General features: G+C 60.4%; 1 protein-coding gene across 3 annotated transcripts in view; it reads right to left on the bottom strand.

The window, feature by feature from the left end:
• Positions 1-16428, bottom strand: part of CASZ1 (castor zinc finger 1) — a 139034-nt gene that overhangs the window by 59535 nt on the left and 63071 nt on the right. For all 3 annotated transcript variants that reach the window (XM_072751221.1, XM_072751222.1, XM_072751224.1), the window contains exon 3: positions 1735-1786. The gene's annotated coding sequence lies outside the window, so the exon portion shown is untranslated. The remainder of the gene's footprint in view (positions 1-1734; positions 1787-16428) is intronic.

Here is a 16428-nt window from a genome sequence, read left to right as displayed (position 1 = left end):
ATTGGCCACAATGGTAATTTTCATGTTAACGTATGTTTTGCCACTTAAAAAAATAGAGCAGAGGTCAGGAGGCTCTCTTCCTCTAAAGGGTTTGAGAGTAAATATTTAGTCTTTGTGGCCTGCGTCCTCTGTTGTTGCTACTCCGCTCTGCCCCTGTAGAGTAAGAAGTAGGCAGGACCGATATGCAAATGAGCGGGCAGGGTGATGCTCCAATAAAACTTTATTTACAAAAATAGGCAGTGGGCTTCCAGAGAACGGAAGCACCTAGGGCTGACTTTGAAGACCCAGGATGCCGTCCTGCCACCTGGGGACAGAGGTATCCAATCTGGACCTTGCTGAGAAGCGGAGGGAGGGCTGGGCAGAGGCTCTTGTTACCAGCAGAGGATGGATAAAAAAAAGACAGAACAAGCGCTGGTACGGGCAGCCCCTGTCCAGGAACTGGCCCAGCACCTAGCCTGCCCGGAAGCCCTTCACTTGGCGTGCGATCCTCATGGGGATACGAAGGGGCCAGCGGGGCTGACCCGAAGCTCTCCGCGTCCTAGGGCTCTCAACGCCACCCAGAGGTGTCCCACAGACGACGCCAAGGGGATGGGATGGGCAGCAGTGGGCCAGGCGGGCCAGAAGGGACGCCAGGGGAGAGGAAGGCGAGGACAGAGGCCCGGGAGCGGAGCTGTAACCAGGGTGGAGCTGGCGGCAAAGGGAGGAATCTACGGGCCCCAGCGAGAGCGCAGGGCGCGGGCCGGGCCTGCCCTACACCGGCCGCCTCTGATCACGTTTTCAGGGCCACTGCCCGCAGGCACAGACAATGCTGGGGGAGCCTTTGAAGTCCCAAAGGGATGCCGCGGTGGGAGCCGCGAATCTTCTCCCTTCCCCCCATCCTCCCAGGGGAGGGGGCCGGCAGGACAAAACCCGGAGCCAGTCACAGCCAGGCCCGAACCGTGTGAGACAAAGGGAAAACAAACAGGTTTGGAGTCAGGCGCACGGTGCCGTGTCTGTCCCCCGCCCTGCCGAGCTGGGATGATGGATGGCTTCAGCCAGCCAGCTCGCCCGCCGGGCAGGTCCCGCTATTTACATAACACTGGCGTTCCACCGGTCACCTCTGACACTGCGCTGCCTGGGGCCGAGGCCCGGTGGCCCTGAGGTTCCTCGAACCTCTTGGTGACAGAGACAGCCTGTGAAGGCCCAGCCAGCGTGGGGAAGCCTGGGCTGATCGGGCGCACGGCCCGAGGCCTCCTCCCTACCAGCCACTCACGGGGGGGAGGAGGCCACTGGGGACGGGCAGCTCCAAGGACAGAGGCCAGGCTGCCATCCTAGTCCCAGGGCTTCCAAGTCCACAAGGCTCCCCAGGAGTAACGAGCAAAGCTTCCAGGGACCGCCAGCAGCAGCTGCCACAGCGGGCGGACAGCGCCACGGAGCACTGGGGACGGTCCGGAGGGGCGGTGAACCCTGGCACCGGAGGTGCTTCTGCCCACACGCCCTCGGACACATTCCATACCCATGGTCCACAAACCACGCGTCCGTACCCCATCCAGCCTAAGAGCCAATGTGAGACGTTCCTACTGGCGCCATCTTTTCTGGCTGGGTTGAAATGGGCAGGGTAGCTCCACTGCCTGGGCTCCGTCTTTCCAATCCCCCCTGGGTGCTCTGCACGGCTGGACCCAGCCCAGAGCGACACTTGTACCAGGCCACCAGTGCAGGGAAGACGCAGGACCAGGGAGGGCTCTCAGGCCTTACCTCGTCGTGGGTCCTAGAGGCTCCTCTCTTAGAGTAGGGGCGTTACTTCATCCTGGGGAGGGAGAGAGAGGAGCCCTGTTAGTCTTTCAAGGCAGGATGCCCACAGCAACACGGTGCCTGCCCTCCACCCTGCTACGTGCCCAAGGGCTCCCTGCCACCTATGGGCCGAGGGGCTGATGCTCTAGGACCGAAGGAAGGGGGTCAAGATGGATTTTGGCCCATTGAAGTATATGCCAACCAAAACCTAAAAATATTCAGAAAGCAGGAGGAGCCGACAGGGAGTATACAGGGTCCTCGGGACACCCCTAACCGAAGAGAGAACAGTCAGACCCTACTGCACACATCTCTGCAGAGGCGGAAACAGGAGTCTGTGGGTGGAGGGATGCCGTGGCTAAACCCAGGGGCCTGGGGACAGCAGGATACAGCGGCGCCCGTCCCGCCACTCTCTTCCCCAGCCCCTGGGGCTTTCCCCCCACCCCGTCATAAAAATGACAGATGCCAAGCTGTTCACTACAGTAAGGGGGTGACAGAGGGGCAAGGGTGGACCAGGGGCCACGGCACCGAGAAGCCTCACCTCCCAGGATCAGGCTAGGACAGCACCACGTACCCTGAGGTCCTACCAGTGACAAGCAAGCCACGCTGGGGGCCCACACAGGGAAAGGGACACGGTCCAACAACACAGAGGGTCTTTAGCCAACATATAACAGCCCAGCTCTCCGGGCTCAGACCCTCCTGCCCAAAGCTGGGGTTTGGGGAGCCAGGTTCAAATGAGACAGACTCCTGATGTAGATAGAAAATCCAAGGAGCCCTCGGCCCCCCAGCCGTCCTCCACGCCCCCACGCCCCCCCCCCCACACCCCCACAGGGGCCTCAGAACCCTACCCACATTCGGGGAGGATTTTCTGTTTATTACGTTTTTTCCTCCCCACTCCTTCATTTGTGGCTTATCAATGATGCAAGAGGAATAACACCAATTTCCTTAGGCTGTGTAATCCCCAAATCAGATTGGGGGGATTGCAAGAGGTGAGGTGACCTTGTACAGGGCTCCGGGAATGCCACCCAGTCCTGCCGCCCGCCCTCTCTTTCCCAGGACATATTTAGACAGATAATGCTAATTGTACTTGACAAGTCCTCCTAAGGAGGGCTGGGTCTCCTGCCAGCTTTTGCGGCCTTTGCTAGGCTGCCTGGGCAGAGGTGCCTACCCGAGCAGAGCCCACCCTGCCAGGCACAGGGTTCTGCAGGGGGAGGGCGCTGGGCAGCTGGGGAGGCTGGCCTCCTGGGCCTCCTGCGCCCCCGACCCAGAGGGTGAGAGCAGGGGCCTGCAGATGGCTGGGCGGACAGTGATGGGGAGCAGTAGAGAGGAAGGGGGAGGCTGGTGAGAGCAGAAAGGGGAAGAGGCCAGAGAGGGGAGCTGGGAGACACAGAGGCCGGGCAGGGCGGGGCCACAGGGCAGGGGCTGGAGAGCCAGGCCTCCGCTGAGAGGAGCTGGGCAGGCCTGGCTGTCGGAACCCGGATGTGCATCGTCCCAAGCTCACAGCCTGACATCTCTCTGGGCGCTCTGGGCAGCCTCTCTTGAACCCCCAAATCCCCCCAACCCCATAACTCCAGTATCTCCCTTCCACCACCTTTTTCTCCCCTCCCATCCTCCCCTGCAACTGTGCATTTATTAATTCATGAGGCACTAATTAGTTCTTTGTTTAATTTTGTGTTAAACAGACTGACCGGAATGATAACGACTTGCTGCACGGTGCTGCCGTCCCCAACCGCCCCTGTTTTCTGACAACAAGGGAGCGAGGGAGGCCGGAGCGCTGAACCCAAATCCCTCAGCAGTTGCACTTCATTAAGTCAAAATGTGACAAGAAGCTTAGAGAGCAACTTGCAGATCCGATCGCACACAACAATCGCAGGAAACTTTGCGGGAGTTGGCCGGGGTGGAGGAGGGAGGGGGAGGGGCAGGGATGCTGGCCGTTGGGGGCCTCTCAGGGCAGACAGGAGCAGGGACATCAGCTAGGTGCACTCCGGAGGCCCAGGGGGACCCTGAGAAGTTTAGCTTCACCCCTGCCCCCGCCCCGGGCATCCTCTCTGGTCTCTGCCCTGGCTGTCCCTGACCTATGGTCTGACCCGTGTGACCTAGTGGCCGGGCACCCCCAGGTCCCCGTGGAGGACCAGAAAAGCTGTGGGGCTTAGGAAGGGATCCTGCAAGGCCAGGGGACAGGTACAGAGCAGGAAAGCACAGAGAGCAGGAGCCTCTACATTTGGCGAAAAAAGAGGAGTAATGTGTCCGGGATCTCGGCCAACACACCGGATTCTCTGCCGGCTGTGCATCCACCGCCCCACTGGCCATGCACCCATCCGACGGTCCTTATCCTAAGCACTCTGACTGGACAAGTGAGGACCAAAAGGCTGAGGTCTGTGCCGAGGCACACGACAAATCAGACACAGAAGGAGGCCCTCGGGCTTCCGGACCGCAGGCAGGCAGCTGAGCTGACCAGGCCAACGGGCCGCTGACCGGCTCCCTCCTGTCCACATGAAAAGCAGCAGCTTGGCCCCAGAGGCATCAAGCTGCTAACCCCGTTGGCCCAGGGTGTGAGTGAGGATGGGCAGGCTCACGATCAAGCCAGCCCTGCCCCAGTCTGAAGGCCGAGCCCCTGGCCCTAATTTCGATGATGTGGACGATGTCCCATGTGAATGAGAACACAGGGGGTGTGAGGCGGAGGAGAGCAGAAGTGCACGGAGAGCTGCCAACCCTGAGCCTCGTGTACCAAGGTCCTGTTGCCTTCCTCCCATTGGCCACTGTACCCACCAGGTGCGGCCCGCCCTTGCTGTGCGAGCTGTCCTTCTGGAGCACGGCCGCCCTGGGCCCCGTGCAGCCTGGCCCGCCTTCGCCTGGCCATGCTGGAGTGCAGTGGTCTCTCCCCCAGCCTGGCAGCCCTGGGCTGGCTTCTGTTAATTTGCTGTCAGGCTGCCTAAGCAAACCAATTAAAACTAATCATTAATTATAAAAGAGAGCAAGAAGAGTAGAAGAGAGAGGAGAAGGTGAACATCTGAGGTGGGGAGGAGGAAGAAGGAAGTGGGAAGGACAGGGGAGACCCCGAGGGCCAGCTGGGAGCTCTGGGTAGGGATGCAGTGGGCCGGGGAGTGGGGTGCTGGAGGCTCCTCCAGGCTCAAGGAGCGCTGGCCTGGAAGGAGGGCGGGAGGGAGGCCAGAGCCAGGGAGGAGGAGGAGGAGGAGGAGGAGGAGGAGTGGGGCTGCCCTGGTGAGGGGGTGCAGGGGCAGAGGGGAGGCTGAAGGAGCTGCTGTGACCCGTGTACCATGTACCGGGACGGAGAGGCCTCACCCGGCTGTGGTCCCCTCTGGCTGGAGCAACCGACTATCCCCGACTTGGCTTCGCAGTGTCTCCCCCACGGCTCCCCAGCCCCATATTTATGAGGCTCAGTTGATTATGCAGCACCAGGCCAGGCTCCCCGTCCCTGCGGCCCCTACCTGCGCCCCAGCCCTCTCAGGCCACGGAGGCTCGGGGCAGCTGTCGGCCGCCCCTCTACCCCCCGCGCTGCCCTGGCCCCCTCCCCCAGCCTCACACACACACACACACCCTCTCCACGGCCCTTTCACAGGAGCTGAGGCCATGTCAGCGGCAGCTTGAGGAGGAGAGCAGCACAGACAACAAGGGGCAATGTCATGGAAACGGGCACTTTCCCCGAGAAATATTCTGTTTGGCCTCCTTCCTGCATTGAGGAGCTGTCAGGAGCCTGAGTGAGAGCCACACCACCCCGGGACCAGGCGTGACAAAACCTATTTTCTGCCTCAAATTTGATTGATTAAAAAACTTTTTAGGAAAACCATGTTAAAAGAGTGAAAGAGAGAGAGAGAAGGAGGGAGCCAGGGAGGGAGGGAGAGAGAAGGAGGGAGGGAGGGGCAGAGGGGAGAAAAGAAAGAATAGAAGGGCCTGCGAGAAGGGACTGAGCAGTTACCTCAGCAAACATGCGGGATGCGGGATGCGTGTCAGTGCGACACCCGCAGCGTAACCAGGCCAAACGGAAAGGTCAAAGGAAGCCCGAAACTTTACACAGTGGTGAGTGGGACCAAGAGGGGTCCCAGGGCTCCGCACAGTGCAGCAGGGGCCTGGCCCCTCTTGCGGGACAGGAACCCTGTGCCCCAAGGCAGCCAGTGGGCAGTGGGCAGGGGTCTTGTGGTTGGCTCTGGGGCGTTTCCAAATGCAGTCTGGGCTAGAATTTGGCCAGATTCCTGAAAAATCCATACAAGGTCAGCAGGGAGAGAGGGTCCAGCAGTCGGAGGGCGGGAAAGGTGTTTCCCACCTTGTTCTGTCAAGTCTCGGATCAGGAAGTGTTTTTAATGAACATGTGAGTCTAAACGCAGGGACGCAGTCACTGATGCCTGCCCGCTGGGCCCGAAGCGCTCCCGCCCGGCCTGTGCCACACGCTGCCCTGCGAGCCCCCCTGCCCAGCTGCCCCCTCCTTTCTCCCGCCTCAGAAACCCAGCCCTGCCTGGCCGGGGCCTGGCCTATGCTGGGCGGCCAGGCCTTGCACTCAGGCTTCCAGGACAGGAGCCACCCCCCCCACCCACCCGAGACCTCACGGGGCAGGGGAAGAAACGCTCCCACTTCCCAGAGGCCCCGCCTGGCCACCCAGTGCAGGTGCCCGACACCGTCCTGCTGGGACCCATCCTCTCCTGGTGGGAGGGACCCGGGCTGGGGCTGGTCTTGCTCTCCTCTACTCCGAGAACCCTGAAGGTCAAGGCCAGGGGCAATTCTGGCCGTCAGCAAGGAGGTTTCTTCGGGGTGCCGGGAGGTGCGCTTGGCAGGCTCCTTCCCGCTGCGTCAGCTCGGCGCTCGATGTGGTCAAGGCAGTGCCTCCTTGGGCAGATGGGCACATTCTGCCAAACAGATGCCCCCCACCAGGTAAACCAACCCTAGACCTCTCTCTGTCCCTGCTCCACAGGAGCTGTAGGTCGCCACTGAGCACATACTGTGCACCTGGCATGGTGCTGGACGTGAGCAGATGAAGCGTACGGCCCACGGGAGAAGGGCAGGGGCTGCAATCCTGCCTCTGCCACTTATCACCCCAGGATCTGGCGGGCAGACGCTTCACCTTGTCCAGGACTCAGCTTCTCTAATGGGACAGAAGGAGCAGAAGTCCCCGCCCCAAAGGCAGTGGTTCAGTAAGTATTTCTTGAGTATCTACTAAGTGCTGGATACTGTCCTTGGCCTCGAGAACTGTGGGAAACCACAGGCAGTCCCCACGCAGCTTCCGTTCTCACGGCTGTCGGGAAGGATTGCTGAAAGAATGCACAGGCACTGTGGTCGGCAGAGTAAGTGCTCAGTATCCATGTCCTGTTGCTAACTTCCAGGCTCCCTGCCTCTAAGAAGCTGGGGGGTGGGAGGCCTGGGGGGCTCAGGGGTGGAGTATCTGCCTTCCGCCCAGGGCGTGACCCCAGGGTCCCGGGATCGAGTCCCGCGTCGGGCTCCCCGCATGGAGCCTGTTTCTCCTTCTGCCTGTGTCTCTGCCTCTCTCTGTGTGTCTCTCAGGAATAAATAAATAAAATCCTTAAAAAAACAAAAGAAGCTGGGGGAAGATCCAGCTGTCTGCCCAAGAGAACAGGAAATAGACCCAAATAAACACTTGGACACAGGTGTTCGTAGGTGCTCTTCACGACAGCTGAAAGGTGACCACAACCCAAACGTCCATCGGTGGGTGAGGGAGAAGCCGCGTGCGGTGGCAGAGCCGCAGGACAGAACGAAGTTCTCATACACACTACAGCAGGCACGCACCTGAGAACACGCTAAGTGAGAGAAGCGAGACGCAAGGATCACATGCTGTGTGATTCTGCTCACACGCAATGTCCAGGACGGGCGAGTCCAGGGAGAGAGCAGGGTAGGGGCAGGGGGACCGGGTGGTGGCTGCTGGCGGGTACAGAGTTTCCGTCTGCGGTGATGAAACATTTCTGGAACTGGAGTTGGTGATGGCTGCGCAGCACCGAGAAGGGACTCCATGCTGTCGGACTGCGCAGTGTAAGCTGGGGACGAAGCTAAGTTTTATCTGACGTGCATTTTGCCGCAACAGGGCAGAACGGGACAGCCAGAGAAGCCCGGCAGCTCGAGGCTGGAGGCAGATACTCCCCACGGCACCCAGCGCAGGGTCAGAGACGCCAGGGGCGGCAGGGGACGCACCACAGCCTCACGCGGGCCCGCGCTCCTGGACGGCGGCATGCGCACAGCCCAAGAACTCCCAGGCCTCCATGAGGCGCACTCCGTGATGGCCCAGAAGGGGGTCCCCTCACACACGCCGCCCCGGAGCCTCGGCCCCTGAATCCCCCGAGGCTACCGTGCCCCTGTCGTGTGGATCCCATCGTTTGCGCCAGGCTCCCCAGGTACCTTGTGCTGCTGCCCAGCCGCTCGGTGCAACAAGCCACCCTCCGGCAGGGGAAAGAGGGCCTGCACCAAGGACGTCCCCCCGCACTGTGGAGTCCCACCTGGCGGGGAAAGCCAGGGGACCGGGAGAGCCAGGCCCTGGGGGCAGCCCCCGAGCCCCCTCCCCGGCCTCCTGCCCGCATCCGGAATGCGTGTGCACACAGAAACCCCTGCCTTGGCCCGGGAACTGTCAGGAGATCAACAAACAAAAGCTGCTTCTTGACAGGGAGTCATTTATATTTTAGCTTCGTTCCATTATCCTAACGAATCCTTCATCAGCAGATGCAATATTAACAGCAGAAAATCAGCTCATTACATCCGGGGGGAGTTCATCAAGGCGGCAATCATGTATGCAGCTCCCCAAGCCTGCAAGCGGCCAGTGTGGCTGTTATTTATTTATTTTGTTACTTATTTATTTAATTTTGGGGGTTCTTTCCACATAATTGCGCCGCATCTCAGATCTTTAATAAATAATTTGTAGGTCCTGAACTGCAGACGGCTCTGCTCTCTGCCATGAGAGCCTGCATTAGCCAAAATATTTACCAATATTTAGAAGTCATTAGACTTGGGAGGGTAGCGGGGAGGGGCACCGTGTGCTTCCACAAACAGCCTGCTTTGGGGCTAAGGTGCTGGGTCCCCGCGCCAGTCCCCTGACCCCAGCTCTAGGTCTGCGCGGGGCCCTTCTGGACCGGATACTGCTGGAGGGCAGGCCCGCATCCCTCACTCGGGCCCACTGGGTTTGCGCGGGGCCTTTCCTGGGAGCTGAGGCACGCGGGGCTCAGGCTGGCTGCGGGCTGTCCACAGCTGATGGTGTGGCTGCGGGGCGCCCCGGGTGTGCAGCGGGCTCCTGTAGGGCGCCCCAGGCTGGGCAGCTGGGCGAGGGAAGCCTGACTCCTTCCTCCCCGCTTTCCAGGGTTATGCCACGGACATCAAAGGGCAGGGGAGTTCGGTGGGTCCAGAAGGCAGACCTGCCCCCTCTCACAGGTGAGAAAACAACTTCAACCAACGCAAGCTCTCTTAGCGAGGCGGCGCCGGAGACAGAGGCACGGAGCCAGGCTCGGACTCAGAGGGGCTCTGCACAGCCCGGGCCCCCGAGGCTTGGCTGTGGCCTGCAAGGCTGCAGTGGCCAAGGGCCTGCAGGCACCCCCCCGACGCCGGGCACACCCCCACAATGGTGGCCCCCCATGCCAGGCACTCCCACACCGGGCAGCCCCCCATGCCGGCACCCCCCCACGCTGGGCACTCCCATGCCGGGCACCCCCACGTCAGCACCCCCCATGCCGGGCACCCCCACGCCAGAGCCCCCCCCCACACCAGGCACCCCACACCGGCACCCCCACATCGGCACCCCACACCGGCACTCCCCCACGCCGGCACCCCACACTGGCAGCCGTGCTCCCAGGGTTTCCCAGCGGGGCTGGATCTGTGCCCAGCCAGGAATGTGCTCCCAGGACGTCAATTCTAATCTCCCCAGCGCCCTGACAGAATTAAGCTCCAGTTTGTCCGACAACATCCCAAAGTTCCAGAAATCCAGGGCAGACTCTCTAATCAGGCTGGAGGACAAAGGTCTGGCCTGACCCTGTCACTTCCACTTACTCCTCCTGTCTGTCTGGGCATGGCCTCTCCGCAGCCGCCCCCCCCCCCCCCCCCTGCAGCTCCGCAGCTAAAGCCTAGGAACTCCCAGGACAAGGCCCGGCCTGGGCCTGCTGGGCTCCCTCCGGGTCACCGCCTCCAGGGAGCACAGACACTCTGCTCCTCGGCTCCAGGGACAGGGTGCTGGGTGCACAGCTGTTCTCCTGACTCTGGGTTCCCTGTAGCTGCCCCTGAGGCATCCTCTGGCCTCGCCCAGCCTCCACCCTGTTTGACGGGTCAGCTCGTGGGCCCTGTAGCCCTGTTTGGGGACCACCGTGTGGGCGGAGACGTCCCCTCTTCAACCAACCCCATGAGGTACCGGGGTGGGGGGGACCCTGGGTAGAGCAAAGTAGCGGCAGCAGCCCCGGCCCTGGCCTGTGGTAACCACCCCGAGAAAGGGGTGAGGGGCCAGGGGGCTGGGGAGCTGGGCTAGAGGCAGCCCCGTGCGGCGGGGCGGAGGACAGCCCCAGGAAGCCGCAGGAACAGCCGTGCCTCCTTTTCCATGGCAGTCTCTGGAAGAAGCCAGAAGAGGCTAAGCCTTCACAGCTCATGCACAAAGGCGTTGTGGGGACCTGTGGCTTAAATTCGGTCTGGTCACATCAAAAGGTTCACGGGGAGCAGAGGCAAAGGAGGAGCAGGGTCACTGGGCAGGAACACGGGGTGCTGCTGCCCAGAAAGCCAGATGAGGGGAGGCCCCAAGAGAAAGAGGTGACAACAAACAGAGACAAGGTCTGAGGAGGAAGCCACAGACGTGGAAGTGCCGTGCGCCCCTTGGCTGCTCCTCTAGGAGCTACGGGGCCTAGAGCGGCCAGGACAGGGGCTCCCCCAGAGCCACCAACTGGCAGATAGCTTGGAAAGTCCTGGAACGCGGCCTCCCGCTTCCTCCTGCGCCCCGGGCACAGAGTCACGGGGTCACAGCCCTCCTGTCCCCGGCTTCCTCGGCCACGCTATGCTTGGCAGAGGGGGATCCCCGTTCTCTAAGTGGCAGCACCCGGTTCTGACAGACCGTCTCGCATTCCCCCGTTGCACGGCGGACCCTGCCCTCAGCAGCTCAGCCAGCAGACTGGCCTGGAGGATTCGCCCGGACACTGAGGTGGGCTGGGGCCCGAGGGCCGGGGCCCGAGGGCCGGGGGCCGCAGATCAAAGCAGCCAAGGAGAACGAAAAGGTCTCTTTCACCTGGAAGAATGAAGGTATTTATTGTATTTTTTTGCCGAAAACCAGAAAAATCTACAAAGGCCACCAGTGGAGGTTGGGAGACCGACTGCTCGTCGGCACCTTCGGCAAGGCCCCTGCGGCTCCCGCGCACCCGTCACCACCCTCACCCCCCGCAACTCCACAACCCCTAAAACGTCCCAGTTGGCTTCTCTGCCCTTCCGCCTGCCTCGCCTTCTCTCCTTGCTGTGCTGGGTGTTGGTGAGATGTTGGGTTTTTTCTTTTTTGCAATTTATCAGCAGATTGTGTGGAGCTGAGTGGTGTGAGCCTCACCCTGCTAAATAAAGCTTTGGTATTTCTGATAAAGCCATCAAATTCCTTATCACACTGACACAAAGTGCATTTAAAGAGACAGACACCCTGTCCCTCCCACCCCACCAGCTCCTGCCCCCTCTGCTCAGTTGAGATTTCCAGCCGCTCAGGCTCTTCTGGATGGGACACCAAACACAGCCCCTGAGAATGTGGAGGGGGCAGCGGAGAGGGGGCAGGGGACAGGAGACGGGGGAAGCCCAGGGGCCAGCTGCCCTCTCCAACTCCCACCCACCCACCCACGTCAGAGCTGCCGGCACCCAGACCAGGGACCCCGGGCCACAGGGAGTGGCATGCACTTCCTGCCCCAACTCTGGAAGCAGGAGGAAGCTATCAATAGAAACGTCCCACAACAGGGGATGTCCTCATAAACAGAACAATCCTGTGTTAGGACAACAGCCGGCAGCTGGAGGAAGAGCTCCTGGCGGGCTGCTGGACCAGCAAAGTTACTCAGTTGCCGTGGACACGTCCGGTCACCTCGGCCACAGCAGTACCTGAGGGCTGCCCCAGCCATAGCACTGCCAAAGGGGGTAAAAGGAAGACCAAGAGGGGCTGCTGGGGCCCACTCAACACGGGGCTGACGAGCTTTCACATGAGGTTGACTCCTCACACAGCCCCAAGAGGTGAGTGGACGGATGAGGAAACCGAGGGTGGCCCGAGGCCACAGAGCCAGGGGCAGGCCCAGCGGGGGCTCCAGCCCAGGCTGGCCAACAGCTCTGAGGAGCGAGAGCCCCTCTTCCCCTAATTGATTTGCCAAGCTCACGTCCACCTCCTCATTTATGATCCCACAAAGACAGGCCTTCCCGTGTCCCGGGGCCCCCTCCCACCTCCCCGGCCCTAGCTCTGCAGCCCAGGCCCTGCGCCCACACACAGCCTGTTGGTTGAGGAATCAAATTTATTATTTTTAATTATTTTGATTTATCAAAGCAGCAGCTACAATCATATTAAACCAACTTGGCTTCTTGGCATTTAACAGATACAGCTGCTGCAGGACTCCCCCAGACTCCATAAAACACCCGGCCTGTCCACAGGCTCCTCAAGGAGGGCACCCAAGGCTCCTTCTCCAAGAACCCCAAATTGGAGGACCGCTAGGCACCCCCACCTGGCCTGCCAGGGCACATGCTGACCAAGTGGCTGAGGGCCAGAGAGGAAAATGAACAAGCTGGGCAAAGCTGCCAGGCCCTGTGGGAGCTCATCACTTCCACCGCTCAGCCCTGGAGGCCCTTCCAGGGCCCTGGCTCACTGGGGACCAGGCAATAGACCTGAGCACATGCACCCCCGCCCCAGCCGGCATTTGTGGGGGCCTCTTGTATTGCAGGCCTGTGACTGGGCGCTCAACGTAGACGAGCCCGTGTCCGGGGGAAGAAATCCTGCCCAAGGAGCACAGCTCATGAGAACAGCCAGACCAGAGTCCAAACAGATTCATTCTGAATGAAAAGCCCTGATTCTTTCTACCATATGTCCCCGCCTTCTCCCTTAGACCCAGGAGCAGAGTTCCAGTCCAAGCACTGCCACTAGTGGGTGAAGGTGGCCAAAGGAAAGAACCCTGAAGTTTAAGACGATGGCCCAGGGCTGCACACCCCGAATATTCAGGATCTAGGTGCTTATGGGACGCAGTCCCCGAGAAGCAGCACTGTGGGACAGGCAACACTACCCCGACAGGCTTCCACGGGATGCTCGGACCCACCGCGGGGCACAAGGAGAGGCTGGCCCACCTTTTGAGGTGAGGTGAGCTGCACAGGTGCGCGGCTTCACAGCTCAAGCAGGGAGCTGGCCACGCCCCCGGGGCAGCCCGATCCCGGGAGTCCAAGAGCCCAGGGCACCGGCAGCAAGGACCAGCAGGGTGTGCGAAGCGGGCACTTCACAGTTCTAAGCAAAACCACACCCCAGGAGCATGGGTGGGCCTGAAACAGACCCCTCTGGCTCAGGGGCCCACAGAACCCACTGGAGTCAGCTGCCTGCAAAACCTTGTGAACACAGGCAGGGCTTTCTCGGCGGGGTGGGAGGAGGCCGCAGTGCTGAGAATCTCAGCCCACGTCCTCTGATTTCATACACGGAAATTACAGTCGGCTGCCATGAAAGCAGGAGCCAGACCCCACTGGTCCCCACTGCCCAGAGGCCCCACAGCCTTGCGTGAAGAGCACGCGGCTGTGGCTACAACTTCTGAACCCTGATGGCACCAATGGGTACCTTATCTGGCCTCTCTGAGGTCAAGTGTCCTTATCTATCAGATGCACGGGCTAATAGTCCCTATCTCAGAGGGCGGCGGTGAAGATTCAGGAAGACAATGAGCGCCGAGCTTTAGCCAAGTGTCTGCACATTTCCCATGTGCAAAAAGTGGTGGCAGTCATCCCTGTCGTCATTGTCATCATCATCATCATCGTCGTCATCATCATCATCATCATCATCACCTAAACACCTAGCCAGGATAAGGAACAAGGGATTGTGGCTTTAGGCCCAGTGAGGGCAGGGAGGCTGGGGAGCAAATAAGATGTTGCTGACTGGCCTCACTGCTGTGCTCCTCAAAGAGCCTGGGGGCGCTCCGAAATGTCTAGAGGAAGCTGTCCCTGGTGCCTGCCCAGCACCCAGCATGAGCGGCCCGCAGGGGCCTAGCCGTGCAGGCAGGAGGGGGAAAGCACGAGGACTTTCTGCAGCCCCATCTGCCTATCGAAAACTACATTCACTCAGCTTTCTCGGGAACTCATGCCCTAATATGGGGCCAGCAGCTTTCTGGGTTATTTCGAGTACTTGTGATAATGACTCCAGGCTCTGCTCCTACTGCCCCCAGAAAACTTTCCATGTGGGGACAGGGAGGATGGCGGGTGCAGGGAAGCCCAAGGCCAGACAGCATGCAGAAAGGGGGTGCAGGGGGGTGAGCCAAGGAGAAAGGAAGAGCAGGAGGCTGGAGGAGTAGGCTGACTCAGAGGTCAAGGTCGGGGGACAGAGAAGCTCAGAGCCCCAAGACCCAGGTGGGCACCGAACCAGTCCCCGTGCCCACTACTCCCTGCCCTGGGGAAATGCACCCAGGACAGCAGTCAGGCCTGCACCCTGCCTCCTCCCCCATGTCTCTGGTCGGGGTCCATTCCACTCCGGGGCCAAGCCAGACTCCTGGGCAACCCCTAGATGCTTTGGGGCCCCTGGGCTCCTGGATTTATTTACATATTAATGATCTTCTGCCCAAGCTTGGCCCATGGACTCCAGATTGCACAGGGTTAACTCAGACAGAGGGGCTGGCTTTGCCTTCACTCTACCTCAATTTCTACTGCACCCATCACCTACCTCCCCCACCCCCTGATCTTAGGAAAAAAAACCCATCAAAATAACTATTTTATGTCTCCAAATATGCAGATCATTTTCTTTAATGAAAGATGCTTGACGTCTCCGATCCAATTAATATGCAAATGCAGGAGAGGATTTATTTGTGACATTCTGTCTGGGTGAGAGAAAACAAAAAAGGCCTGTTAACCAAAACACTAATTGCTGTGACTGATTGTCACATATCATCATTTTCATAGGATCTCCTCCATTCCTAGCTCTCAGGGAGCTCGAAACCAGGACTCATCCACGTAGGCATCCAGGAGAAGCAGGGCAGACCGGCTACCTGTCCACCCGGCCCCTCCCCACCAGACCTATGTCGGGGGGGCCCCCTGAGAGTGAGGCTCTGCTGGCTGCTGGTCCCACAGGGCGGCTTCCTCAGGACTTTGCCAGTCCCTTGGCCTTCCTAAGGCTCACTTCACTCAGGTGCTGGCCCGCAACCAGAGAGGGAGGCTCCGGGTGTGCTGGGTCTGATGGGCTCGGGGGCGGCCCCAGGCAGCACACCTTCCTGCCTCACTTCCCCCACCGGCCAGGTGCTCTTTTGCCATCTGCTCCCACCTGCTAGGAAGTGTCCCAAGGGAGGAGAGGGAACCCCTTTGGGTCCTCTTGGTGCCCACCCCTCACTCTCTTCTCCTGCTTCTCCAGATGTATCTCTCCCAGCACTTGTCGAGAGAGGCCATGGTGCCCTCCCCCGAGATGACACAGGGAGTCTGAAGGTGCCTGGGCACGCACTCTGGCTAGGCGGACGCCTGTACGGCAGCCCCCATGGTGTGACCGCACTGAGGTGGGTGGGTCAGCTGCCACAGCCCAGGCTCCCCAGGGCCGCTTAGACTCATCAGTAGGCCCATGAAGCCCCCCTTTTCCTTTAGGGGGAGTCCTTTAGGGACACCCTTTAGGGTGTCGACAGGCATCCTTATTCCCAAAGGCCAAGAGGAAACTGGAAAAGACTGTTTTTTTGGCTCAAGATACCAGGTGAAAGACAAGAGGATTCCAGGTGTTAGGCAGTTCCAAACTCAAGGCCAAGAGGGAGAAGATTCACTTAAGCTCCCTTCTTTCCCACACAGTGGACCAGGGGAGACTGGAGGCTTGGGAGCTTGGAGGGCCAATGTCTTATCATTTGAGCTCAAACATTCTGGAAACTCAGAAGTCCTCTACTACCTTCTTGCCTCCTCCCTAGAACACCCCTGAGTGTCCCAGGACACTGAAACGGGGGTTGGGGAGCCAGGGTGGGCCAGGCCAAAGAGCCACGAGGGTCCCTGGGCACCTCCATGGGTGCTGGGTACAGCTGAGGGCACAGGGAGGGACTCTGTCCACATCCTGCAGGGCAAGTCCCACGAGGGTCAGTGAAGCCACAGCCATCTAGTGGGCACCAACATGGACCCGCCCAGGACACTGAGGCTGTCCCTAGTGGAGCCACGGTGGTGGTGGGAAGGTGGCTCCATCCCAGTTGACTCCCATCTCAGACGTCCCCCTCACCTGCCCCAGCCCAGCTGCTGCCTCTGGCAACTCCAACATAGGCCTCCAGGAAGAGCTGGCGCCAGGGCAGCACAGGGCAGACACTCTCCCCCCAAAAGGCCTGCCCCCGCACCCCAGGAACAGGCTCAACAGGATGCCATGCGGGGGAGCTTGGAAGCCTTCCGGGAAGAGCACAGCCCTGGCACCAGTCCCGCGGGGAAGAAGGTGAGCTGGGTCTGCCACTCTGTCTGCCGCTCACCTGACTCGCGCCCACGGCGGCTAAGCACCAATGGGGTGTGCGTGGGTGCAGACGGGAGGCGCGCATCATGGCGCCAGGAGCCAAA

This window comes from Vulpes vulpes, chromosome 2 (genome assembly GCF_048418805.1).
Source record: "Vulpes vulpes isolate BD-2025 chromosome 2, VulVul3, whole genome shotgun sequence".
NCBI lineage: Eukaryota > Metazoa > Chordata > Mammalia > Carnivora > Canidae > Vulpes > Vulpes vulpes.
The sequence above is the reverse complement of the archived record's forward strand: the minus strand, read 5'-3'. Positions and strand labels throughout refer to the sequence as shown.